The following is a 26,163-nucleotide window of genomic DNA, read 5'->3' on the forward strand; positions in this document are numbered from 1 at the left end:
TCCAACCAACTCTAACTAAATTATTATTCTACTGATATTAACATTTTACCAAATATTTTTGTCTAAATTATTAATTATTTCAATTATTTAATTTCGTGTAATTTCTACATATTTGAAAAATATATTTGCCAATAAAAAGATTAAAAATTCAAATTAAGTCACTTAAAGTATTGGGCTTATGAATTGTAAAAATTTCATTGTTATTAAAGAAAAATTATTATTTTATATAGAGAAATATCAAAACAATCTAACTTAACAATTAGGTTAGGTTGTTTAACACTTGATTATACGAATAATTCATATTTTTACGATAAGAAATTGAATCACGATTCATTTTGAAAAATTGGAAGCTCATTCGAAATAAACCACCATGGGAGTTCATTGAACATTGGTACAAAAAGCTTGCTATATAACAAGCGACAAAGTTATTTTGCATTGTCATAATTCTTGTCAACATGCAACAAGCATAGTTTCATATTTCTAATTTACATATATGTGATAACCGCAACTGGATTACTCTAACCAAAATACCAAGGAACCAGAAAGTTACAATAGGTGAGTAATAGTATAAATAACTGAACCAAAATATGGAGAATAAAAATTGACCAAACCAAATTGGTGCACATTGAATTTACTTACAATCAAATTACACATACAACAACAACAATGAATAAAGAATGGGAAAAAGATAGAAACAGAGGCTCTGGTGTTAATACCCAAGCAAATCTTAAATAAAATGTAGAAGGACACAGGCTTAAAACAGCGAAATTATTTGATCTCGTAATGCAGTGAATATTTCAAGAAGAAATCTGTAGTATTAATAAACATATAAAAATAATTACTATAAAGATTAAAAAGAAGACCGAAGTTATTGTAAAAACAAATTTCAGGTTAGTCGATACCCACAGCGGTTCACTCTTCTGATATTATCATATGCAGTTGATGATGACTTTTATTCTTGAGATTATCGTAAAAGAATCATGTTTTACCACCTGCGAAGTGAAAGCAACTCTTCATAGCGGCCTTGGGTTCAAGTCGGACAAGGGTTCAGTTTCACTGTACTTGTACTTCTTTATTTATCATTCGCAATAAATCAACTCCAAAGGTTTCAGACAATAAAGCCTTCTTAACATACTTCTTCACCGAATAATTCGTCCCACATTTCATCACTGAACTCTCAAGTCTCACCAATGAAACTTTTTTGACAACATTAAATTATTGTCATCTATTCTTAAGGGTAATAAAATATGCGATGATAGACATTTAATAGTAGCTATTTTATTAGGTTAATATAATCTATCCAGAGTAGCAGTGACCTCGCGTCATCAAGATTTATAATGTACTGCCTATTACAGTTTGTAAATTCATTTTAATACCGCATAGTATTTTTCTTGTCATTTTATTCCGGTTAAAAATATATACAATGCTGTTTGATTCTTCAAAGCATTAGTGATAATAACAGATTATAAACTGGTAAACATTTTGGCGAATTCCCTGTTTTGGTAAATTTCAAATAGCTGCTTAATATTTGTATAACAGTCAGTTAAAACAGAAACACATTACGTCTTAAATCAATAACTTCGAACAGAAACGAGATAATGGCGGTCCGTCCTTACGAGTAAAATGTCTTAGAATGTTAAGTATTGATGCTATTAAATATTAAGCTGCTGCGATTTTTATTAGAAATATTTTACCGTGTTTCAGGGGCATTGAATTTTAGTATGGGCAGTATGACTAAAATATCTCAAAAAAAGAAAAACATATAATAAAATAATTTTGGATTCACCGAAGTATCTACATACCTTTATGTCACTATTTAAGATTAAGTTTATGAAAAATATAAAAACAGCGAGTATTTTTTGTATATAAGCATAATTTAATACATTTTTAGGGTAAATTAGATGGCTCGGTGAATGGAAGTAAAACGAAATGAAACAGTGGTTTTTACAATATGTTACCGTTATTTATTGAATTAATATAAAAATATAAAAATACAAATGATAAAACGGATGGCAGCGGTGTTACCTGTTGATGAGGGCTGGGCAGTCGATGGTGGTACGTCTAAACCAAACGATAGTCGAGTACTGAATGATTGGAAATACCCTTCAATAACATCCCAGATAAACGTCTATAAACGTCTTGGGGTTGCCAGCTAATCGTCGTCGGGTTCTAGTTGGCGCTGCTGGCACCCCGCCCGTGTTCAACATCTGGGATTATATATCTGGGTATTTTGTAGACCGTTATTCCACGATGTAAAATTCGACATGCCTCAAGGTCGCTGTACATTTATTTCAGAGAAAACTGTTAGTATCGAAAGTATCCATACAAAACTTAAGTATAAGTAACTTTGAGGGATATAAACTACAAACACTAGGATACAAACACTGTTATTAACGTTGTAAATTTTGTATATCATAATATTTTTTAATAATTCGTTTCAAACACGATGTAGACTCTTCATACTAGAAACATGAATCCAACAAAAATGTCCTAATAATTGGTTGAAGAAAAGGGATAAAGATAAATATGCCCTTTGATGAAAGTAAGGTGACTTTCATAACCCATGTGGTAGAATATACCACATGGGTTATGTCGAAAAAGCTTGAAGCCATTTAAATATAATAAAACAACTCTAACCTACAAAGTATTGTGAGTGCATGATTAACCGAAGTTTAACTTGTTGGATAATATATGCATTAGATATTAAAATAAATCATATTTGATAACTTTGTTTTTTCTACATTATTGTTTACATCATAATTTTGTTATATGTAATTTTTAAGCCAAAGTGAACTTAAATTCAAAGTTGATGCGGCAACATTGCGCCATTTTGCGTTATTTGACGAATTTAGATGACGTTCACTGCTATATTTGATAGACTACAGAGGATTATATCAAGCTGTACCTAATTTTCATTTAGGAAATTTATTAATTATGTTTGCTGCCATCAATACTAAAAAATATAATTCAATCTTCAGCTATTAAACCGATAGGAATACTACCAATCCAATAATAATACGCGTACCGTTAGACATTAGAAGACCCGGTATATTTCCACATAAAATGCGTACGAGCTACGAAATATTAATTAAAATTCAAGCGACCAACATTTATTTTCGAACTATTCAGTTTTTACTCGCTAGAAAAATTTAAATAGGTACTCCGGCTGGTACTCGGAATTCACGTGCCTAAAACTACATTTAAATGTTAAATAAAAACTGGTTCTCGGTTTTTGCATTTATTAGTTACTATTAATTATACACATTCAGATTGGTTATAAATATATTACGTGCACAATTAAGTTTTAAAGCGCTGAAAGTCAACCAAACGAATAACTAAACGGTTTGGTCGTTTTATAAGGAACTGGTGGGGGGAAAAAATGGATTTGGCAACGCGGAAAAAAATCAACGATTATATTTTGGATTCGATTCGATCGAATATACCGTGCGAACGTAAATTAATTTTAAAGTTCTTTTATATACACATTATACACATCGCTATAATCTATTCAAAACAACAGTGAACTCACGATGTTATGTATTAATAAGATATTAATTTACTGCCTGTCGCAATTTGTAAATTCGTTTTAAGATCAGACATTATTTGCCTTCTTAATTTACTTTAGTTCAAAAGAGATACAATGCTGTCTGATAAGTTCGAATACGTAATAGAATTAGTCTTCAAAGGTCGTCCTATTGCCAAACGTCTGCAAAATTCTTTAAAATATTAGTTATAACAACTACAGGTAATAAACCGGTAAACGTTGTTTTAGCGCTTTGCTTGTTTTAATAAATCAAATCGCTACTTATTATTACTATGGTTGAAAATGCCGAAGCCATTAGATAGTCAGAGTCAGAAACAGATTGTGTCTCTAATCAGTTATTTCGAACAGGACGAGATAATGGAGTTAGTGAGGTAAGCATTTTTAGTGGCAAATATTAAGTTGCAGAGGTTTTTACTGAAAATATGTCTAGAGTATTGCAGCTACACTAAATATTAATATGGGCAAAGTCACTAAAAAATCTAAAAAAATTAAAAACAATATAATCTTAGATTCACCGAGATGAAACCGTCGTCAAACGAAGCGGGTAAATAAAGATCAGCTTGATGCTAATTCTATCCGAGATCAAACATATGAAATGTACTCGTATAAAAATAATGAGTAGTTATTTCATCATAAATATAATTTAATACAATTATTTCAGAAGAAACGGTTTGTTTGCCTGGAAAGTACTCATAGAAAGCTTAGAGATATGCAGCTCTCTGAGGGATGTAGAACATTTCTTCATACACAGTTGAGTGATATAGGATTTAGTGTCGCAATTACAAATCACGAAGACGTTTATAGTAACTTATATTCTAAGGTTATTATTTCCATTTGTATATTTAGATGAGATATGGATATTTCAAAATGGGAGATTGGGTTTCATAAAAAGATGATAGTACTTTTAGTGTAAAAACACTAAAAGTTGATGGAAAAAGGTAAATATTGGAGTAACAATTAATTAAGTTTTGTTAGCCACAACGTTTATCAATAATTCATTGCAGATATATTGTTCTTCATGCTGGAAAGAGGAATAGTTTTATATAATTCACTTTTTTAGAAATAGGCCTGAAATGAAGCATTGCCTAAAATAACCCCTTCGTTTTGTATAAACTCGATCAGGCACATTGAAGAAGAAATTGACGAATGATCCCCGGACACATTTTTTGGCAAAATTAGTTTTTTTTTCAACATAATTCCCTTCGAAGGTGATATACTGATTATATCGACCCTCCAACTTTTCGATATCATTTTTGTAGTACGATTTGTCCCCTTCATTCGACGAAAATTTCTTCCCAGCGAGCATTCTTTTGAGATCTGAGAACAGGAATAGTCCCTGGGGAGGCAAATCTGGAAAAGACGGTGGATGAGGAAGCAATTCGAAGCCCAATTCATGGATTTTTGCCATCGTTTTCACTGAGTTGTGACATGGAGCATTTTCTTGGTGAAGCAGCACTTTTTTTTTCTTCAAATTCGACCGGTTTTCGGCGATTTCTTCCTTCAAATGGTGAAATAACGCTATGTAATCGTCGCTGTGGATGGTCCTTCCTATTTCAAGGTAGTCATTGAAAATTATTCCATACGCATCCTAAAATACAGATGCCATAACTTTGCCATAAACGATGGAGCCATGTTTTATCCATTGTCACATATCGACCCAAAAAACTCGGGTTTATTATGCTTGATCATCTTCAAACACTGCTCAGAATCATCAACTCGTCGTTGTTTTTGGTCAATAGTAAGCTCGCACAGCACCCACTTTGCACAGAACTTTCTCGTACCCAAATATTAGTGAATGATATGATGAACACTTTCAGTTTATATCTTTAGAATGTCTGCTATTTCATTAAATTTCAATTTACGGTCATTCAAAATCTTTTTGTGGATTTTTTAATGTTTTCGTTGGTAACAACCTCTTTTGGGCGTCCACTGCGTTTACCGTGTTCGGCTGTTATTTCACCATGTCTAAACTAAGCATACCAATCCTTGATGGTTGATTTTCCTGGGGCAGTGTCCGCAAACCCGGCATCAAGCCAAGTTTTTGCTTCAACTGTACCTTTTCCGTTCAAAAAGCAATGTCACAATCAATAGCGCGAAATTAATTTTTATCCTTTTTTCACAATAACAAAAGTTGCTTTACTCAAAATGCTATAATTCAGGAACTAATGGTCCGACAGCTGTCAAATTTATACACGCATCTTCTAACGATTAGGGCCAACTAAAAAGCATATTGATTTAATTCTAGTAGCGCCATCTATGGGTCAGGCCGGGAACTTTTCATTTGATCTGTTAGAAGACTCAATTCAACTTCTGTTCATTTCTGTTTTACTGATATTAATTATACTTTAAATAAATGTCCATTAATGCCCAAAACTAGTAAAATAATGAATTAATATTTAAAAAACTAGATCAAGTTTGAAAAAACGTGTAGCTGATTTTGACTCAGTCCCCCAATTTACGTTATAAATGCTTTTTATATATTTTAAGGTCTCCTTTTACCAACTAGGTGGCGAGTGACCAACTTAAAAATCATCCCAGAAGACATCGCGTCTTACCCAGCCTGGTTATTGGCGTGACTGGTGTCATTTTCCTTGTCGGATTTTGCACTCTTGTCTAAGGACAATCACAAGTATTAAACAATCACAAACACAAATTTACGATAATGCGCCAGCAAGATTCGAATCCGCGACTATCGAAACCACTGCGCCAACCAAGCCGGCATAAAAAGCTTTTAGTGGCTCAGTCCAAAACCGTCTATATTTGTGTAATTATTTTAATTACTCTATATTAGTCTTTATTCCATAAGATATATTACTCGATAAAAAAAACGCATTACTACTAAAACGGAATTTATTACAGTTGTTGTAAATGCGCTTCGATGACAAAGGTGATAAAATTAATTGAAATACGTCCGCCGACAATCTATTATTGACCGTAGCGGGAAATTATTTCACTGTCCTTGACATTAAATAATGCTACATATATATATCGATTCTGAATCGAACAAATTAGATGTATATGCCGATTTTCCGCGAACCGAAATGAATTTATGGCGCCGTCTAAGTGATTCAACGCGCCTATATATGTGGCTCTCGTTCCATTTATTGGCCTTTACTTTAAATGATATCATTGAAGTTGCTTATTACGTAGTTCATCTCTCCTACGGAAACAAAGACATCGATTCACCGCAGGTCGCGCGTGAAGTGTGATTCATTTAGATGTTTTATGTCGATAGAGTCTATCTGTTTGGATAATATTAATCTAAAATTGGCATTCGAACAAACGGAATGTCTGGTGTTCGTTGATTTGGTCGTGTTGACTCAGTTGTCAAGTTATTTCCTTAACCTAATTAAGCCACTCCTATTGGATACTGTTTCTCCCGAGGTGGACCATAACACTTTATGTTCTGAAAATAGAAAATAATACACATGTTTTGTAACATACGGTCTCTGTATAATTTTTACTAGAAGGTATGGTATTTCATCTTAAAAGTTTCTTATTAAGAATTCCTGGTTTGTATTGGATTGAATGTTATAAAGGTACTCTGGTCAGTTTTTCGCTTCAAAAAAAGAAAACTTACAACTTTCTCTCAACTTTCTGTCAAAATAGCGATGCTTGCCGAAATACCCATTTGAGCTGCAACAGTGTATTTATCACAATTCTTGAAACCTTCGGTCATTCACGAAGACGGTTACGTCTTTTACTCCCTATTGTAGGTATTTTTTTGCTTATTGTTATACGTCGTTCTATATGTACCACTGACGTCGATGATCTGCAATAACAGTTTCATGCGGGTTTAGCAGCACGTAATACACTACGCCTTGCTAATCCGACTATATACACAGAAATATTTTAGGATAATGAATATTTCGCTTCGTTCTCGATGTGGATAAATCTCCTGGATAAACCCATAACATTTTGCTCTTAGTTTTTCCGTAGTAAAGTCACTTTTTATCGCCAGTTACAATACGCCACAGAAAATTATTTTTTACCTGGCAAAAAACGAATCAGCGATGTTGAAATGATTCGAAACGATATTTCCAGTGAATTCGCGATCTTTCCCAACGCATGTAAATGCATGGAAATTATCGATTCATCAATAAAAAATAACAAACCATCGAATTTAACAATAAGGTTACTTTATTTAATACTTGTTTACATTGATATTTCGCACCAATAGATATAGCTGATCAAAATACATGCAAGTACCAAGCACAAGTTATTCTAACCGACTTTCGAATTTAACTAAGTCTACTTACATAACTTAACACTTGACCGTATCTTGTAATTTGTATTTGGAATAAAAATAGTTAAAATACTGTGTTTTACAATTTTAACACTTCCAACAAAAAAAATCAGTTAATTGTTTTCGTACATTATGGAACTATTTTTCATAAATTTCCTTTTTAGCCATTTTTGACACTTATTCTGCATTCATTGCTGTTTTTCTTTCTCCACGAATGGTCTAGAGACTGGAAAATAGAACTTGATAGTTCCAAATCTGTCAATGTCCAAGTCAATTTTGCGTTGCGGCGAAATAAAGAAAACTTATTTATATCATCTAGCCGATGCCCGATTCCTCAAGCATAATCAGCAAAATACCTCAGCATCAAACTCGATGCAAGTTTAAATTGGAAATATCACGTTAGACAAAAACCAGAGCAGATCAGACTTAAAATCAAATAACTGTACCGGCAAATCGGAAGATCCTCTCAATTTTACCTAAAACCACCTATCAATCTATGATATATTTGGCAGTCTCTCAATTATGCAGCTGAACTAAAACGTTAAATCAACTAGTAATTCAACAATGTCAAAATAAAGTTTTTCTTTTAATTGCAAACGGTTATCGCAACGCAACCATCTAAGAACTACACGATAACCTCGAAATTGCAAACATACATAAGTTAATAAAATTAAAAACATGAAATAAGATTGCTAAATCACAGCAATGTGGAAGCGATACAGCTACTGACAACATACAGAAAATCAGAACATTGAAGCGAACCAAACCACATTAACTTGTATAATTCATAATTATTTAATCTTAATCTAAGCTTAAGTATTCTAATTTAATTCAAATTTGAGAAATACATACTATTGTATTTATCCCACACTCACTCTGATTGCATATTTATGTAAGTGCCATAGAACAATAGTAACAAATTAATGTTATACATTAAAATTGTACTAAACATGTTCAATGAGTGATATAAATTTTAAAAAAATCTAATAATGTTTGTAAACTGTATAGCCCCTTAAAACTGTCTTTTTTTAACTTTTCAAAGAACAATCATTCTTTATTCCTAAAAATAAGAACATAAATCCTAACTTATCCGATTATTCAATTTCGAAAGACATCCAAATTACTCCGTATCATTTCAGCTACGAATAAAATACAAATTCGACAAACCATGAAAGAAACTTTCCCCACACGACAATTCACCATGAATAAATAAATAACGGATTCATTTTTTCGGAATCGGATCCATTTATCTCTATCACCCTGGGTTCCTCATACTTCTTTCCAACGTTATGTAAGCAGTTTCCTTAATGGAAACCTCTTTCTGCCAGCGTCCAGCATAAAAAAAAATGGAAATTTATTATCTGCTAACACAATGGCGCTGCAAATGATAATAGTCGCTGTGTTTAACCTATTCCTTTATTGTTAATACGAAGCTGTTGATTCTGTAATAGGTTTTTTAACGTATGCGGAGTTATTTTGTGCAATAAAATGGTAATAATGCGGTTTTCTATATAGGAAACATTAAATTACAAGGAGTGCAATTAGGAAATAAATAAAAAGAACTTTTGCCTCCATGAATAATGTAAGAAGCGTTGCATGTATACGTATAGAAGTTCAAATATATGAGCTAATAAAAATGATAATGAACTAGATTTTTATTTGTCTACGTGTGATTCGTACGCTACACATCACAGGGGACTTTATTGCATTATACTAATGTTTAAAATAAACCAAAATATCTGTTATGTGGGTGATTGCATTATAATACAATCATTTTTTCTCTTTAAAAAAAAGCATTTGTTAAGAAAAAATGGTAATGTATATATTAACCAAAATATTATCATGTACTGCAACTTTTCAGCAAGGATCCTAACTTGACAGCAATCCAACCATTCCATTTTTATACTTATTCAGTACTTCAATCTTCAACATCGATCTCAATAAATGGTCATCGGAAATGGCTGAGTAAAGATATATAGATGACGTCAGAAGCATTCATAAAAGAGGCCTTATAATCCTAATCTTCAAACAACCATTGATGAAGTGCCATAAAAATTTGGCATTTATTTTAAAAGTTACAGTAGTTTAAGTAAAACAAATTTTGTTATTTTCACAATAACGTACAGGTGGTAAAGAAGGAATAAATCTGGCGAAAAGTGTATATATAGCTACGCCAGAGGTCTAATTTATATTCAACTTATTAAACAGATTAGAATGATTTTTGTTTTTTTTTTTTTAATTTTTTTCTACGACTATGGAAATCATGATGAACAAGGTTCCATAAAAACTGATGCTAACACCTATATCAATTCCTAGATCCTATCGGTATTTGATCTAACGGTTTTTTTTTACAAACTTGAAACATACTTTATATACTTTCCATAGCCATCTATTACTTTTTTCAAGTTTGAAATATATATAGGACAAAACAAAAAGTTTACGTTAAAGTTTAAGTTATAAAGTTACAATACAAACAATTAGCTACCCATATAGACTGAAATTGAATCCAGAAAGTAATTTGTTCTAAACATACATAGAAGGATATAAATTGTAATTTGAACTAAAAAGAACAACTTGTAGAGATATATCTCCATGCTACTTGAAAATTACATTTTTTAAATAAAAATAATCATACTTTGATACCATGTACCTAAAATGGATTGCGGCATAACTTAATTTAAGACTTATGTAACACCTATAATAACTTAAGATACATGTGCACATGTGGTACGTGTTAATATAGTACAAATTGACTAATTTACCACAAAATTTGATAAAATCCGAAAAAACTCAATAAGAATAAAAGATCGTTAATTAAAGTTACCTGCAGAATATGCTCTGAAATCCAATTTATACATTCGATGATGCACTGTATGCCATATTTTCAATATGACAACGCAAATTGATCACATGTTGCAAAACTGGTTAAAATATGCTTGGAAACATTAAAATTTTAAATACTACCCCACCCGCCAAATTCCCCAGACTCTGCTCCCTCTGATTACTATTTGTTTCGATATAAGAGAAGTGACTGCCTAAGCCGCACTTCATTTCTTATGAAGATACCTAAAATTGGGTTGATTCGTGGATAGCCTCAAAATATACATCGTTGTTTCGAGATGGAATCCGTAAATTGCCTAGAAGATGGAAAAAAGTAAGGATTACCGATGAACAATACTTTGAATAAAATTCATTGTACCAATTCTTCACAATAAAGCTTCAAATCACAAAAGAACTTAGTATAATTTATAGGCCAAATATATTTTAACTAGCGTTGAAATATTTTTGAGAGTAAACTGAGATTGAAATTGAGATGTAAATTTTAAAAATCCAGAAAGTAATCGAAATATTATTGCCATAGAAACAGTCATTTTACTATTTATTATTCCCAATTTTAATCCTTTTATCTTATTACATTAACAATCTTGAAATATATCGTACCAAAATTCTATAATATTAATATACGATATACTGTTATTTACTAGCAAACAACCATAAAAATCATAAATCTACATATATTACATATAAATTTATGCAAGCATAAATTGGGTACATTTATAACTAAGGTCGCGGCTAGGACGACAGGGCCAGAAAGTTAAAAATCAGTCGAATGAAACAAGTAGAACCAAAAATAGTAACTAAAAGTACGACTGAAACAGGCAATAGTAAATAGTAACAAAATCAGTCGGACCTAAAACTGTCGAACTGAAAACAGTCGACTGAAACAGTCTATTATCATTTGTTAGCCATTGTGTTAGCACATAATAAATTTCCATTCTTTTTTTATGCTGGACGCTGACAGAAAGAGGTTTCCATTAAAGAAACTGCTTACATAACGTTGGAAAGAAGTATGAGGAACCCAGGGTGACAAAGATAAATGGATCCGATTCCGAAAAAATGAATCCGTTATTTATGTATTCATGATGAATTGTCATGTGGGGACAGTTTCTTTCATGGTTTGTCGAATTTGTATTTTATTCGTAGCTGAAATGATACGGACTAATTTGGATGCTGGGCCTTTCGAAATTGAATAATCGGATAAGTTAGGATTTACGTTCTTATTTTTAGGAATAAAGAATGATTGTTCTTTGAAAAGTTAGAAAAAAATTACAGTATTAAGAGGCTATACAGTATACCAACATTATTAGATTTTTTTTTAATTTTCATCTCTCATTGAACATGCTTGGTACAATTTTAATGTATAACATTAATTTGTTACTATTGTTCTATGGCACTTACATAAATATGCAATCAGAGTGAGTGTGGGATAAATATAATAGCATGTATTTTCCAAATTTGAATTAAATTAGAATACTTAAGCTTAAATTAAGATTAAATAATTATGCATTATACAAGTTAATATGGTTTGGTTCGCTTCAATGTTCTGATTTTATGTATGTTGTCAGTAGCTGTATTGCTTCCACATTGCTGTGATTTAGCAATCTTATTTCATGTTTTTAATTTTATTAACTTATGTATGTCTGCAATTTCGAGGTTATCGTGTAGTTCTTAGTTGGTTGCGTTGCGATAACCATTTGCAATTAAAAGAAAAACTTTATTTTGACATTGTTGAATTACTAGTTGGTTTAACGTTTTAGTTCAGCTGCATAATTGAGAGACTGCCAAATATATCATAGACTGATAGGTGGTTTTAGGTAAAATTGAGAGTATCTTCCGATTTGCCGGTACAGTTATTTTATTTAAAAAAACGACTAAACCTAATTTTAAAAGTACGACTGAAACAGACGATAGTAAATAGTAACAAAATCAGTCGGACCTAAAACTGTCGATTGAAACAGTAGACTGAAACAGTCACTGGTAAAAAGTAATAAAATCAGTCGAACCAAAAATAGCAGCTGATACAGTCGATGGTAAAAAGTAGTCAATTACTAAACAGTCGATAATCAATTTCAGTCGATAGTTCCCAACACTAATTTCAACATTAAATATAGAGGAACAAAATTTTACAATTCATCTTAAACCAGACGACTAAATTATTATTAAAAATAATTCCCTTAAATGTATGTGCCTTTATTAAAATAACGTATTAGTGGGTGGTTATCCAATCACGAAAAAAAATCTACCAGGAATATTTCATTTTTCATATTAATAGTTATCTCCCTATTAATTATAGATCATGGAAAGGTTACATGTACATCAGACTGCGACCTAATAACGTCTATCAAATGACAAATTACTATTCGACGTTACCATTCCAATTATCTCGATTAATTAAAGTGTATTACATTTAACCACTTCCCAGTTTCATCACATTTTCGTTTTAAATCGTCAAATCGGTGTATTACTACTGCTGGCCACATCGCTCTTAGATACTCATTAATAATAACCATCGATTACAATTTTATAATAGTATTAAAATGTATTTAACAGCAACTATGTCCAAATAACAATTAATCAATTTTAATTAATTGTAGAGTTGAATAATACCGAACTATAAGAAAAATTGTGTGTGCAAAATAAACAACTTGGTGACTGGTGCTGTTGATACTTACATTATCTCCCCCCATACAACGTTAGTGCATTCATAAAATGTTATTTCGTAATACCCCGATAGCCAATTCATTAAAGTATTATCATTATTCGTATTATTTATATATTAAATATAGTCTGTGGAACATTATATATATATATATATATATATATATATATATATATATATATATATTTTTATATATATATATATATATAGGAAGGTCACTATTTATATTTCGGGAATAGGCAACACTGTTCAACGACTGCAAGTCCATCTGACTGTTCCAGAATAAAGTTTATATTTAGTTAAAAGTTTCGTTTCGACAAAAAATGGAACTGAACCCTAAACATTTTCGTGCTATGATTTTCAACATGGATTATCACAACAAGAGTGCATCAATCAACTTAATTTGGACTTTTGGCAATGAAGCTCCATCAAAAACCACCATGTATAGCTGGTTTAGTGAATTCAGTCGTAGTCGTAGCTGTCCGACAAGTTTCGTGAAGGTCGTCCAAAATCGGCTGTTGAGCCCGAAAACATCGATACTGTGTACAAAATGATTAAGCAAGATCGTCATGTCACCTATTGTGAGTTTGAGGCATCCCTAAGCATTAGTTCCACCTGCATATATGCGATTTTACATGAACACTTAGCTGTGCGAATGTTATGTTCGCGTTGAATCCCACAAAATTTGACAATCGCACAAAAAAAGGCTCGTGTCGAATAGTGCAAAGAAATGTTGTGCCTCTAGAGGATCGCAGAACAGTAAATTCTGATTATTACACAACCATTTGTTCACCAGAAATCTTCGGTGAAATAAGGAAAACAAATGACATGACAATGTGAGCACTCAAAAAGAGACTATTTAAGCACTCAAACCATAGAATTGATGGGTTATCCGCCGGTCAGCCCCGATTTGGCGCCCAATGACTTCTTTTTGTCCCCATCACTGAAGAATAAACTACGTGGTCAATGATTTTCATCGGCCGAAGAAATTGAAATGTTCAAAAATCATGTCACAAAAAAAACATTTTAAATAAAATATTACTTAATAATCGTTGCAATAACTAAATAAAAATAAACAAAAAATATATTTAAACTATCTAATACACTTATTTTATACTCTATATTACCAGTATTATCTGGTTTATAATGATTGTCCGTCAATTATTGACTACTATGCACTAAGATTATTGCTAACCATCCTGGTTAATCAATCATTTTGTGGCCTACCATTGTAATAGTCTTTTATTAAGATTATCAATACCATTCGTTACCAATATTTGTCGATATATTAATCTATCCTTACTATTATTATGGGTACTATTATAGCTACCAGTATTTTGATCCAGTATGATGATGAAGGATCTATCTACGTAATATTCCAATTATATTTTGATTTCATCCTTGTCATTGAAAATTGATTGCTCAGGTACGTTTTTATTATGCTTGCAGAATTATCACCTGAATACCTTGACCTCAAGATCTCGTACACTTATTTGCATTATTTATTTTGCCATTTATTGAATAAAATCATGTTAAACAAAAACCAAAACACATTAAAAACAAAATGAAACAACTCTGCTGGTTAGTGGGAAGATACTTGCAACTTAATTTTAATCAAAGGCATTGATTTATCAATCATAAAGCCAATTTGGACCTGTGGGGGGCAAATATTGCCAAAACAAAATGCTTTGTTTAATTACTAATGGCTAACCAACGAAGGACTGCACGACCGCCTAAAAATCAAATGGTTTTGCGAAGTTATCCAAGATTTCGCCATACTAACGTGGACGCAATACAACTACTGGACAACCCGCAGGATATCAGACGATTGAAGCGAACCAAACCAAATGAACTTATATAAAGTGTATACCTTTAGTGTAAACTATAGCTTAAGTTATTATAATTTTATAATTAAGTAACATATATTGATGTATTTATTTCGCACACGTCTTCCTTGTAAATTAGTCCAAGTATAAATGAAATGTAGTAATAAACTAATTTATAATTAAGAGTGCACTAGGCATATCTAATAAAGATGTTATCAAAAAATTTATATATTGAGTAAGTAGTTGTTATATCATTTATTTTGACCTCTGCTTTTAATTATTTAAGATGTTTAATTTTTTATTATAGTTTTATTGAATATAAACAAGTCACAGTCAACTTATTGAAACCTCAATACACAACACAAAAAGTATGATATATTTTAGTGTTGGCAACTATCGACTGAAATCGACTATCGATTGTTTAGTAATTGACTACTTTTTAGAATCGACTGTTTCAGTCGACTGTTTTCAGTCGCTATTTTCAGTTCGACTGATTTCGTTACTATTTTGCAATAGACTGTTTCAGTCGTGTACTTTTTGTTACTATTTTTAGATCTACTAGTTGACTTATATATTTTTTTACTTATATATATATATTTTGGTAGTTTGCTCATTTGCTTATTTGTGTATTAATATAGTAGCATATTGGAACGAATTTGGAAGTTTAAAATTGTGAATGATAAATAGTAAAATATTTTTGATTGTTTTTATGCCAATAATAGGTAATATTTGGATTACTCTCTCGATTATTGTTAAAAAATATTTCCGTTCAATAATATATAAAGCATTTACGTTATTTAAAGAGGCTCTAGTAGTTAATGTGCGACCATTTCTAGTTTTGTCATGATTTTTTTTTGTATGATTAGGTACATGTTTAATTTATATTTAGTATTTATGGTTATTGTACATCCTTAGGTTTTAGGTTTCGTTTAAGTTCTATTGTATTTTCTATATTTATTGTAGTATATTATTAAAAAATGATTAATTTATTAACATATTAAAATACGATAAACCATTTGTGGGGTATTATTCTATTCCGTAGAAAAATTCCAATCCTTTTTGCAGATCTACAGAACATTCAAATATAAAATTAATCCTACTTCGTTTAAAATTAAACGATTAATTGCATGTTAATAGTATTCAGTAAATATTTTTTCCTTTTCTTTTTTAAAGTTAGTACGTGAAGGAATATGTATATCTCCGTCTCCAAGCTCCAAGCAATTATCTCCGTCCTTCCCTATCTCATAATTTATACAGGAAAGGGTTAGAACATCTTCATCTGAAATCACGTATTGAAAAAAACAGTCGAACCGTGCATTTGACTGAAAATAGTAATTACTATTTTCAGTCGCTAGTTTTTTTTTTCACTATCGACTGTTTCGATTGTTTTCAGTCGATAGTTCCCAACGCTAATATATTTCTTAATTAAACCACCATTCAATTTATCATACCCAAACCGTTATGTAATACAAGCTGGTCTTTAGCAACATGACTTACACGTATATATTAATAAATGTTGCTCAGTACGCGATCAATCTCACGCTGCTCCATCTATTTATTCTGTCGTCAGCTGATTCAGATAATCTTACATTAATTCGCATTGGCTGATGATGATTCACATTTGAAAATTTTAATCAATACCAAACGATAACCAGCCTTTTTAGTTTATCCTGCTCTGATTTAGCGCCTAATGGAAAGTAAAACAGCTGGATACATTCTAAATATATCAAGTGCCGATATTAAATATATTCTCATGTGTTAAAATAGTTCGACGATTCCTACTTTTAATAAGAAATTTCAAAACATTTATTCGATTAAATCTAGAGTGGACGTAACTATTCGATGTTTTTTTGCACGTTATAATGGTAAATCGTGTGTTCATGTCAAGATTACTAAACAAACTGTCAGTTTGCGAAATTTCACAAAAATACATAAAAGTGTTTTTTCCCAAATCTTCTATAATATAAAATAGAAAATATATCCTACGTTAAAATAATTGGAATTTAAATCACTTTTTTTTATTACAACTTATATTCGATAGGTTAGGTAAAATATGCGGTTTAGTAACCTTATATCATATTTTAATGCAAAATCATGGATAACTTTGTAAACCCTTTTAATGTCAATGTCATCATGCTGTTCTTCGTTGATTACGTAATTAATCTTTTAATGTTTTAGCAACGTTGAATTACTAGTAGGTTTTTTGTTTTAGTGCAACCCCATATTTGCACCAGTAAGTCCAAATTATCTCTAATTTTAGATGATATTGCGAGTATCTTTTAGCTAACCAGTACATTTCTTAGATTATGAGTCTGATCTGCTCTGTTTTTTGTCTAATGTGTTATTGTTATACAGTCTTTAGAAAAAATAGTTCATATTTAAAATATGTTATTGGTATTTTGGCTGTTGTTGAAAAATTATTACCTCATTTAACGATTATATAAAACCATAATCATTGAGTATTGAGGGAGCACACAAATATCACATTACATGAAATGACGACATATCATTGAAGCAATCTAAGAGTCGATACATTTTCAGTTATACTAGAGCTGTATCTGAAATTATGTAACCTTCATATTCGATAAAATGTTCCTAACGCATTCAAATATTTTGAGACCAATTGTAAATAATTTTGAAAATAGGTACTTAAAGTAAGCCAATAATCAGTTGTCTCTTTCCAACAAAGTTAATCTTTACCTGAAAATTGTATTACCAATTAATAAAAGCATAAAATGTTTTACAAAAAATTTAACCGGCTTCAAAAAATAAATAGGGAACTCACTAAAATGTAAAAGATAAACAACTTTTACCATAAAAAAAACGTTTTAAAATAAAATATTTACCTAATAATCGTTGTAATAACTAAATAAAAATCAGTTTGAAGTCCGTACCGGGTCTAAACAGTTTTTTTTATTACTCTTCGTGATTGCACAATCTGCTCTATTAGCAATAAGTATTTCTTATGTCTGTATAAATGATATCGGCATTCTGTCAGCCAGTTGGATATTGACAAATATTTGTAAATTGGGTTTACCTTATCATATATACAAACTCTGTAGAAAGTAGATCAGAATAGTCTATATATGGGATAAGGCAATGTTCCCCTACAAGGTAGTGAGAAGTTTGATTAAATTTATAACAGAAAATAATGTTCAAACAAGTATGTTTAAAAAACCTGACAAACTGGCTGAACACGTTGGATCTTGCAGGCCTAATTACATTACCTACCTTACTTACCTACCCGCGATATCAAATCAATGCTGTTAAAAAGTATATTTATAGAAATGGCAGATCTTGTTTGCGTTTCGAAATTACCACTAAACAATCGACCAAGTGCTCAGAGTAAGAGCAATTGTTAAAAAGGCATTTGAAGAAAAGAAATAGTGTCCTGCAATATTCTCGGAAAATCACATATCACAACCTTTTGACCGGGTATGACATTTGACACTAATCTGTAACAAATTGCTACCCATCTTTATCAACATTTTCAACACTTAATCTATTTCAACTGGAGTTCCCCAGGGTACTGTCTTGGTGTCACTCCTGTATCAGTTCTGCAACTTTGATATCCCAACAACACAAGAAACAGTACTTGGAACATTTATAGGCAACATAGTTATTATGGTAAAAGATATATCTCTGCCTAAAGCAGTAGAGAAAGTACAAGTGGCAGTGAATAAAATCTACACATTGACTAGAAATGGGAAAATACAGCTTATTCACCATATCATACAGCATATCAGTCCATTAATTTAATATTGTAAAAGTCTAATTATAACACTGCTGACGGATACCCCATTCTTGAAACAGAATCAGCTGAATACCTTAACATCCATTATTAATATTAAGATAATTTGGAAAAATTATGTTAGGCAAAAAGCAGGGCAAATTACACTCAAAGTCTTAAAAAGTCTCAAAGTCAAAGTCTCAAAGTCAAGTCAAAAACTGCACTGATTAGTCGGAAGATACTCTCAACTTGACCTAAAATCAAAGAAATTGGTCAATCATAAAGCCAAATTGGACCTATGAGGTATAAATATGGGTTTGCACTAACGCATAAAACCAATCAGTAATCCAATGTTGCCAAAACAGAGTTCTACAGTTAATTACCAATGCTTATCGCTACGTAACCAATGAAGAACTGCACGATGACCTCGAAATCAAAGGAATTTACGAAGATATACAAGATTTGTATAGACTATCGGTATATTAATAAGTAGTTGCACACGTCGTGCCAGATAGGAATGCCGAAAAAATATCGATATTTTTCTAAGCCGAAATATCTAATTTCGATATTTAAAAAGTAAATATATATATTTCCTAAACATTACAAAAAAAAAACATTTAATTATTAAATTTTTTTATTATAGTGGAATTGGTGCTTAATTTTATAGGTTTAGTGTATGTTGGCACTTAATTTTTAATGCTTAATATATCTTGTTACTTAATTGTAAGGATTTATTAAAAAATATCGATATTTTTTTCTCCAATAAATAAATATATCCCTATTTTTAAAAAAATATCGATCTTTTCTCGGTGGCAGACACCCCTAGTGCCAGATGTTTTTTTTGAATTAGTATTATTATGACTTTAAAAATAATAATAAACTAAAGAAAATAAAGCCGGCTTGGTTGGCGCACCGGCAAGGGCGACAGGACGGTATTAATATTTGTGATTGTCCTAGGCAAGAGTGCAAACAGCGACGAGGAAAATGATCCCAGCCACGCCACTAACCAGGCTGGGTAAGACCGGATGTCTTCTGGTATGATTTCTAAGTTGGTCACTCGCCAGTCCGTAGGCTTAATGCTGAAGACTGTGGTTCGAAGCCCACGCTAAACTGTAGGTTTAGTCCATATGAAACCCTAGTTGGTAAACGGAGAACTTAAAATATATATAAAAAAATAATATGAAAGAATATTCTAAAAGATTTTAAGGAATGAAATTGAACACATCCACATATTCGTCACACACCTCGCATTATACAATCCATTTTAGATACAACAAAAGACGATAAAAAGAGATCCGAGTTTATCAACATACAATTAAATCAAATTAAAAAAGCATAAAGAAAATAGGAACGTAAACACTTTAAAAACATATGGTGGCGCGGATCACAACTATTCCAAATATGCTCGTTATCATCAGGAATCAATTAAAAAATAAAGCGTGAATCATTATTAACTTATGCAAATCGGAAACGGAGACAGATGGTCGCGGTAATCTCGCGACGACGACAAGCGCCTCTGGTATAGAAACCGTAGATATTTTTTTTCGTCCAATCCGTACGTATTGTTCGCGATATTAACGTTATCATGTGTCGATTACTTATAGAATCATGTACGGACTCGTTCTTTTGTTACGATTCGTTTCGTTTGTTTATGGTAATACGCAATGCCATGGCAACGTTGCGAAATATTTGAAAATACGTGTACGTTACTCCGGCGAGCGAAACGCACTCACAATGACTAGGTCGAAATTACGAATTAACGCTCCGTTGTCTAAGTACATCAAAGGAGGCTTTGATTAGGTCGATGTGAAGGGGAAGCGGGGCGTATATGCAACTTGCCTTTTATGCAGTCAGTTTGTTTCAAGTCATCATTAAACACCATTCAGTAAATCATCTATTTTATTTCTGGATTTTCTTTTGGATCGACCTTCGATATTTAATAAGATTTAACAAAAGAAATTAGAAAAAAAAGATTGAATAAAAAGATAAAAAGATATGTTCTAGAGATTATTGTAATCAACTGCTTTATTCATTTTCTGTACTGTAACAGTGGCAATGTTATATATTAACAGGTCAATTGAAAAATCCGGCCTGACACATAGATGGCGCTACTAGAATTAAATCCATATGTTTTTTAGTTAGCCCTAACCCTCAAAATATGCGTGTATAAATTTGACAGCTGTCGGATCATTTGTTTGTGAATTATGGCATTTTGAAGCAACTTTTGTTATTGTGAAAAAAATGGATAAAAAGAAATTTCGCGTCTTGATAAAATATATTTGAAGGAAAAAAGAAAAATAAAAAATACAGTTGAAGCAATCGTGTTTTTTAAAAAAGTTTAGACGTGATGAAATGAGCACTAAAGATGGTGAACGCAGTGGACGCCCAAAAGAGGTTGTTACCGACGAAAATAATCCACAAAATGATTTTGAATTACCGTAAATTGAAACTGAATGAAATAGCAGACACTCTAAAAATATCAACTGAACGTGTACATCATATCGTTCACGAATATTTGGGTATGGAAAAGCTCTGTGTAAAGTAGGTGCCGCGCGGGCTCACTTTTGACCAAAAACAACTACGAATTGATGATTCGGAGTAGTGTTTTAAGATGATTAAGCGTAAAAAACCCGAGTTTTTGCATCTATTTGTGACAATGGATGAAACATGGCTCCATCATTTCACTCCGAAGTTCAATCGACAGTCGTCCGAGTGGATGCAGTCCGATGCGAGTCACGATGAACTCGCGTTCATGGACTACCTTGAAAAAAGAAGGTAACTAAATCAACAGCGACTATTACATAGCGTTTGAAGGACGAAATCGCCGAAATAGGCTGCACTTGAAGAAAAAGAAAAGGCTTGACGAAAGAAATGACAAAAATGCATTAAATGGGCTTCCTCATCTACCGTATTCTCCAGTTCTGGCCACCAGTGACTATCTCCTGTTCTCAGATCTCAAAAGAAAGCTCACTGGGAAGAAATTTAAGTCGAATGAAGAGGTGATTGCCGAAACTGAGGTCTATTTTGAAGCAAAGGACAAATCGTACTACGAAAATGGTATCGAAAGCTTGGAGGGTCGCTATAATCAGTGTATTACCCTTGAAGGGAATTGTGTTGAATAAAAAGAGTAATTTTGCCAAAAAAAAATGTTTTACTATGGTAGGCCGGGGACTTTTCAATTGGGACCTGTGCTCTTTTGCTCTTTTTATTACTATTCTTAACCCTTTAGGGATATACCATTACCAATATTTTTCAACTAGACTTCTAACTAGGCTTTCAGAAGCACTACTCTAGATTATACATGGGCTCCGAACCAAGGTCCTTGGCATTGAGCTTACCGACTGGCGATTAACCAAGAATCACAAACATGAATTTGCGACAATGCCCAACAGGATTCGAACTCCCGATCACAGCAGAAAGAGGACCGTCCTGTCACTTTTCCCACAGCACCAACTAAGCCGGATTAAAAAAATTGTTTAACTTTGTATGATAGCAGCACTTGTCTAGATTAAAAATTTGGTTATTGCTGTTAGATTAGTAAAAAGGTTGCAATCCTAATAACGACGGAGCCCCATTTTTTCACCACCCACATTACCAGCCAGTAATTTTTGAGATTTTTATCTTTTTCCCTTTTCTTTCTTTTAAACTTTCTATAAATATTAAACAACAAAAAAATTTAAAATAAAAAGGTTGTTTCTTTCTTTTAATTTCATTCGAAAATATACCTTAAATTCGTACCTTTAAACTAGGATAGTTAAAGAATCTAAACAATAACTTCATAACACAACTTCAATGCACATCATCAAAACATATTAGATAATTAACTTACAATTTTGATTTACAACATTTGCCGATAATTGTAACCTCTAATTATTATCACTAATATTTTAAAAAAATTTTGCAGTCATTTGACAATACTGTCGACCAGTACCAACAGAAATCGAATTTTATACGTAGATTGATTCTGTTACATGTTCTGACGTATCAGAGAGCAGTCTGTTTTTTTTAAGTAAGGTGAAATGAGAAGGAAATATACCATGCGAGTTTAAAACGAATTATGCATTTTTATGAACTGTATTTGGCATTATGTTCGACGTCATCTTGATGCCCATTGGTTATTTTATTGGAAGGACTATATATTATCCATTTTTTTATTACTCTTCGTGAGTCCACAATCTGCCCTATTGGCAATAAGTATTTCTTCTGTTTATATTATATATACATGGCATGTAGAAAATCACTTCATTAAGCAATCTTCTGTATAAAATATTATCTTAATTAATTAGACTTATTCTAATGCTTATTCTAAACTCTACATATGTCCAGTAATCAGATCAGGTGGTGTTAAACGTTTTAGTCTACGCACTTCACTATCACGTCGCATATTTAGCTGATTAGCAAGTACATTGGGATGCACTGACGCTCTTTCGAAGTACTTCACACAAACACGTTGGATTACACTCGTTATAGGTTCTAGAGGAATATCACGTTGTATCACTTTATTTGAAATATAGTACGGAGCATCAACAATGGCACGCAACACCTTATTTTGGAACCGTTGAATGATGGATATATTAGATTTGCTAGCGGTACCCCATAGTTGAATTCCATATGTCCAAATGGGCTTGAGTATAGACTCATACAACAATACCTTGTTATCTAATGATAACTTGGATTTGCGCCCAATGAGCCAATATATTTGATATAATTTTAGTCCCAGTTGTTTCCGTTTAGAGAGTATGTGCTTCTTCCAGGTTAGGCGTCGATCTAAATGCATACCAAGATATTTAACATGCTCTGCTTGGGGGAGTTGACGATGATTGATATTCACTGGAGGACATGTTCTTCTACGCAGGGTAAACGTTATATGCGTGGATTTTGATTCGTTGGCTTTAATGCGCCATGTCTTCAACCATAATTGTATTTGCTCCAGGTGGGTTTGTAGGTTTATTGATGCTGTGACTGGAATCCATATTTAATAAGGAAATTTTAAAATTAATGTAATATCTAATATTTTCCAACTAATTGTTCATGTGATAATGCAGCAATTAAGTCATTTTTACATGTAAATTTATTTGTTTTGTTTTATTTAACGAACTGTTTTAAAACTGAACTTTGTAGATTTATTTTCTACTAAGAGCATGTTGTTCGCAGAACAGAGTGCTATATTCGTTAGTATCTCAGAGTACTTGAAATGTTAACCAATGGATAGAGAAGCACCTTCAACCCTTTATATTGCCGCCACAACTACAAAGTTTAAAAATATATTTTGCACGTCCAGGATGGTACCTTTTAGTAGGTGAGCGTATCTAAATCCATTTAATTCGCACAATTTAAACCTACTTAATTTCACCTGATAGCTCGAGTGTTCATAACAAATTGCATATTTGTGCGCCCACTTATGTTTATATAAAGCTATAATCAAGTAATTACAAAAAAAGTGATATTGTCCGCAAATTTGTAAAGCAGGAATCATCATGTGACATGGACCGTCAGATTGAGACATTATTGTGCATGAATATGACAAGCATCGATCAGAAACTGCATGATTATTTGTACATCAGCTTAAAAATTTGCTCATGTCGATTGACGCAAAGAAATGTTAAAAATACACATCCAAAGTGTATCAACAGCTGTGTATAACATTTACGCAGATGACGAATCATCAATATATACGTGTTAGCCCGAAACCTAATAAAAATCAACAGTGTAGGTTTTCAACGACGAGCATTAAACCCAACAAAAGTTCATTGAAGAAGAATCACACCGAAACCGATGATTACCCTTGTATTGGCAAACAGTCGAAGAAGATTCCAATTATTCTCCACCACGGCAATACAAGAGCTCACCCATTGGCTCAAATAATAGAATATTTAACCAAACAGAATATCGACTTGATCACCCGCCGTACAGTCCTCATTGGTACTCAAAGATTTTTTTACGTTCACCAATTAACAACAAATAAAATTAGGTCACATGTATTTTAAGTTACATTCCCCATTTATTCTAGTTATTGTTCGGTTATAACACATCCAAAATAAATACATATTTCGTAATATATATCAGCTTTTATTTTAACATTTTAAATAATAAATTATTCTAAACAGAATTATGTTAATTGTATTATACATATAATATTATACGTGAATAAATACATCTGAAAATTTGTTTTCACTATATATGACTAAAACACAATATATTCTATAAAATAAAACTAACCAAATATTTGTATTCAAATTAATACGACTTTATTAACTACATATAACTACGTTTAACATATGAAATAGGATGGGACATCAGTTAATAATACTATTGAAACTACATCAAACAAATGTTGAAGTACATTCTTGTTTTTTACAAATCACTTATTTTCATTTAATGGATCAATTGTGCTTAAACCATTGAAATTACGTTTATTCTTAACATAGTAATATCTATACTTTGTTGTTCAATCTTGAAGTTTGCAGATTAAACTATCACTAAAGCCAGAAGTTCCTCAATATTTCGAATAAAAATAACCCAAATAGCAAACAAGCACTGATCAATGAACTTCTCCAAAACAACTGATAATAACTACCGAACTTCAGCATTATTGAATTTAGTGACTCGTTTAATGTTGAATTCCGTTAGTACTGTGGCAACCGCCACGACCCTCTAGGCCACCAAGAATTCATCAACAAGTACAAAGGTTAGCAACGCCGGTGAATTGGTACCATGCAGTTCCAGGCTATAAAAGACCATCACGATGACGTCTCGCGCTCTTTTCTTTTCTCCATCCCCTTGTAATAGTATCACTTCCACAGCGCTACCGTACTTCCTATACCTAACCTAATATCCTTTCAATTCTCCCGTCGACCACATATATAATTTAATATTAAAATAAACAGTATTTCTTCAACCAGTGTTTTCAGTTCTCGTGCAAATTCCTTCCAAAAATAGTAGTGAGTGTTCTGACAAATAATCCCAGCGGCAGCCACATATTTCTCCGATTGACCGACCCGACGAACATTCCTACAGTACTAAAGTTGATCCACATCTAATTAATCTAATAGCGGCAAAAACATTATTTAGCAAGTCTTTGTACAGTACTCCATTGATAATAATATTGTTACCATTCACAGTTTAAAAAAAGTAATAATACGACTAATAATCTCAAAACCCACTTAAAACTTATATATATGAACACCAATATATTATTATTTGAACATGTAAAACTATTCATTGTTTAAATCATTTCATAAAGAACAAATAATGAATTCCATGCAATGTCTCACTCAAAAAAAAAACAATAAAATAATTCCTGTGTAGATTAGTTAT

At 31.9% G+C, this 26,163-nt stretch overlaps 1 protein-coding gene across 3 annotated transcripts in view; it reads right to left on the minus strand.

The window, feature by feature from the left end:
• LOC143191803 (BMP-binding endothelial regulator protein) overlaps nt 1-26,163 on the minus strand; it is a 374,404-nt gene that overhangs the window by 330,751 nt on the left and 17,490 nt on the right. The gene's annotated exons all lie outside the window — the stretch shown is intronic.

This window comes from Rhynchophorus ferrugineus, unplaced genomic scaffold (assembly GCF_030347505.1).
Source record: "Rhynchophorus ferrugineus isolate W39M unplaced genomic scaffold, kcgeb_rfMv2 rfM2, whole genome shotgun sequence".
NCBI lineage: Eukaryota > Metazoa > Arthropoda > Insecta > Coleoptera > Curculionidae > Rhynchophorus > Rhynchophorus ferrugineus.